The sequence below is a fragment of the Chiloscyllium plagiosum genome, unplaced genomic scaffold, assembly GCF_004010195.1.
Source record: "Chiloscyllium plagiosum isolate BGI_BamShark_2017 unplaced genomic scaffold, ASM401019v2 scaf_4205, whole genome shotgun sequence".
Taxonomy (NCBI): domain Eukaryota; kingdom Metazoa; phylum Chordata; class Chondrichthyes; order Orectolobiformes; family Hemiscylliidae; genus Chiloscyllium; species Chiloscyllium plagiosum.
Window position 1 is genome coordinate 1 of NW_025214852.1, and position 4,155 is coordinate 4,155.

Sequence of the window (4,155 nt, forward strand, 5' to 3'; positions counted from 1 at the left end):
CAGCGGGAAGGTCAGAAACCCTCTCTCCTGATCGCCAGTGCACAACTCGATTCACAGGAGTCTCCGAGCAATTCAGCGGCAATGGATCAGGGACCAGTTTCACCCTGACAATCAGCAATGTTCAGAATGAGGATGTCGCTGACTATTACTGTCAGCAACGTTACAGCTGGCCTTCACGGTGATACAGAGCCGTACAAAAACCTCAATGTGCACAGCACCACCACCTGTACTGACACATTCCACATTTTTGTGACATACACACAGTCCCACCTCCTGCACTGACACATCCACAGTTATATGTAAATGAAATTGAACAAATTACCCCATACCAGGATTGTCACTGTACACGCCACACTCCAGTCCTTGTGGTGTCCACTGCTCACTGAAGGCCTCACGTTTCCCTCTTACACTCCATGGCCACACGTGAAGAGCAGCTGCAAGATTTAACATCGAAAAATAAAGTTCACAAACTGCACAAGCCCAGCTGGACACAACCCAAAGAGACAGAGGGAGGGCAGGGAGAGGGTGAGACTGAATAAGAGACAGAGAGAGAGACAGGGAGAGGTTGAGAGTGAGGGAGGGAAGCAGAGAGCAGAAGTTTTTGTCCAGCCTCTGCACTGGGAGCTCTTACTATGGCGTACGTTCCGTAAAGGAACCAAGCTCAGACTGAGTAAGCAAACCTCAATCATCCATTATTAACCCGTTCAATCTCTAACCACAATTTATAAAACACAAATACTGAATTGTTGAAGTGTTGCAGTGAAGGAAATATTTTATTGAGGAACACCGCGATACCATACGGTGTACACCTGTATTTCTGTAGTCCTATAACCCCGTTAAAAAGCAAGATATAAGTCAGTCAGTTTTACTCACCGTGTGGAGGAGCTCTGTCCACTTGCAGCCTGTGGTCCCATTCCTGCAGCATGGAATGAAATCAGTGAGTAGCCTCCTGCCAGTCTCAGTGTGACAGACGCGGGCAGATTTTAATGTGAGATCTGGAATGATCTTTGGGAATATTTTTTGCCATTTCTATAAAATTTCACCTGCTTTCTGAATGATTCATATTATCTATGTCCCTCATGATTTTATAAACCTCTATGTTGTCACTCCTCAGACTCTTTCACTTCAGGGGAAAAATGTCTCAGCTTTTCCAGCTGCTCATATTCATGGAGTCATACAGCGTGGAAACAAACATTTCAGTCCAACTTGCCCGTGTTAACCAGATATCCTAAACTGACCTCATCCCATTTGCCAGCATTTGGCTTACATCCCTCTAAACCCTTCCTGTCCATGTTCCCATCCCAATGTGTTTTAAATGTTATAATTTTATCCGCCTCCCACACTTTCTCTAGCAGCTCGATCCAGACACACACCACCCTCTGCGTGACAAGTTGCCGCTCGGGTCCCTTTTGACTCTTTTGTCTCTCACCTTAAACCTATGTCATCTTGTTTTGGACTCCCCTTGCCAAGGAAAAGACCATGGATATACACCCTGTCCATGTCCCTCATGATTTTATGCACATCTATAAGGTCACCCCGAGGCCTTAGATGCTGCAGGGAAAATAGGCCGATTTCTTCAGCCTCTCCCGACAGCCGAAACCCTCCAATTCCTGGCCATATCCTTGTAAATCTTTTTCGCTGTCTTTTAAGTTTAACAACATCCTTCCTATCTCAGGATGATCAGAATTGTTCACATTATTCCCAAAGTGGCCTCACCACCTGCTGTACAACTGCAAAATGATGTCCCAACTCCTATACTCAATGCAGTGACCAAGAAAAGCAAGCACACCCAACACCTTCTTCATCTCCCTGTCTACCTGTGACTCCACTGTCAAGGAATAATGCACCTGCACCTGCACCTTCACCCCTCGGTCTATTTGTTCAGCAAATCTCCGCAGGGCCCTACCATTAACTGTAAAAGTCCTGCCATGGTTTGGCTTTGCAAAGTACAGCACTCACATTTATCTGAATTAAACTTCATCTGCTATTCCTCAGCCCACTGGCCCAGTTGGTCAAGTTCCCATTGTACTCTTAGACAGCCTTCTTCACTGGACACAATGCCACCTGAAAATTCATCTGAACACACTCTCACAACTCTGGCCCCTCCCTGCCTGTTAAACTGCTACTACCCAGTCTATATTCAAAAACTAAAGAGCCATTTATAATGACTCTATCACGTTTGCTGGTATCTGTAATTACTTGCATTTGTATTCCTCTGTATCCTTCCCACTGGGTGCTGACTTATTGACTGCTCTGAGGATTCTGTGGTCCTTGGTGTTCCTCACTGATTATCCCCCCTGGCTCCCACAGCCCAGCCAAGTTAGTTTAAACCCTCTCCAACAGCACTAGTAAATCACCCCAAAGGAACTCAGTCCCAGCTCAGTTCAGGAACAACGCTGTCTGGTCTGTCCAGGTCTCATCTCCCCCAGACCCACTCCCAATGCCCAAAAATCTAAAGCCCTCCCACTGGATCTTCTTTCCAGCTTCACATTCACCTGTGTTATCCTCCTGTTCCTATTCTCACTTGGGTGGGGCACTGGGAGCAATCCGGAGATTCTTACTGTTGAGCTCCCAGTGCTAATTCCCTCCAGAGCCCCCTAAATTCTGACTGCAGGACCACATCCCTTTTCTCCCTCTGTCACTAGGACTGATGTGGACCATGACTGCTGACTGTTCCCCTTCTCCCCTCAGGGTGCTCTGCAGCCGCTCAGAGACATCCTTGACCCTGACACCAGGGAGACAACACACCATCCTGGATTCCCATCTGCAACTGCAGAAACATCTATCGATTGCTCTCACTCTCGAATCTCCTCTCACTATCCCTCTTCCAGTCTTACTTGTGCCCCCCTGTACAGCTGAACCCTCCACCTTGGTGCTAGGGACTTGGCTCTGGCTGCACTTCAGAGATGAACCATCATTCTCATCAGGATTCTGAACTGAATCCCAGTTGGAGAATGGGATGCACACAGGGGATTCCTCTACTAGCTACCTGGTCCTTTTGGACTGTCTGCTGCTCCCCCATTCCCTCTCTCCCTGCATACTCTGCAACTGCAGAGTGACCACATCTAGAAACGTGCTCTCCACGGAGCTCTCAGCCTCACGGATGCTCCGCACTGACACCAGCTGCTGCTCAAGCTCCGGAACCCGGAGCACCAACTGCTGTCACTGACCACACTTCCTGTGCTCATGATATTCCAAGAGCTAAGAAGCATTCTGAAGTTCCCACCTAAATGCACACTCTCTTCACCCTTTTGTCATCTCTTGGCAAAGTTCTGATGACAAACAGTTACAGCAGGGCTCACAGTCCTGTGGGTTCAGTGTTCCAGGGTTTTGGGGAAACTCTCCAGAAGACTTTAAGAAATAGGGGCAGAAATCAGCCATTCAGCCCATGGAATCTGCTCTGCCATTTGATCTTGGCAGAAATGCTTCTCAACCCCATTCTCCTGCCTACTCCACAGGAACGTTCGATCCCCTTAACTATCACGAACCTATCTATCTTTGTCTGAAATACACTCAGTGACTTGGCCTCCACTTCCCTCTGTAGCAATAAGTTCCACAGATTCACCACCCTCTGGCTGAAGAAATTCCTCCTCATCTCAACTCTAAAGGGTCGGCCCTTCATTCTGAGGCTGTGTCTTGGTTACCGAGTCTCTCCTGTTTTTGGAAACATCTTTTCCACAACCACTCTATCCAGGCTGATCAGTATTCAGCAAATTTAAATAAGATTCCTCCTCATCCTTTTAAACTCCATCGAGTACAGACCCAGAGTCCTCAACCGCACCTCATATGACAAGCCCTTCATCCCCAGGATCATTCGTGTAAACCCCTCCAATGCCAGCACATCGTTTCTTAGAACATGGGTCCCAAACCTGCTCACAATATTCCAAATGCAGTCTGACCAGAGCCTTACACAGCCTCAGCACTACATCTCTGCTCTTGTATTCTGGCCCTATTGAAATGAATGCTTGCATTTCATTTGCCTTCCCAAGCACAAACTGGACCTGTCTGTTCACCTGAAGAGAAACCTGAATGAGGTTTGTGCTTTAGATTTCCAAAAGCTTTCCTTATTTAGAAAACAGTCTTTGCATCTCTTCTTCCCACCAAAGTGCATAACCTCACACTGTAACACATTGTATTCTATCTGCCAATTCTTTG

General features: G+C 47.2%; 1 gene segment (V, D, J or C); it reads left to right on the forward strand.

Moving 5' to 3' along the window:
- Positions 1–60: 60 nt before the first annotated feature.
- Positions 61–4,155, forward strand: part of LOC122548049 — a 9,417-nt gene continuing 5,322 nt past the window's right edge. Inside the window, exons 1-2 of the C gene segment in view lie at positions 61–175; positions 639–670.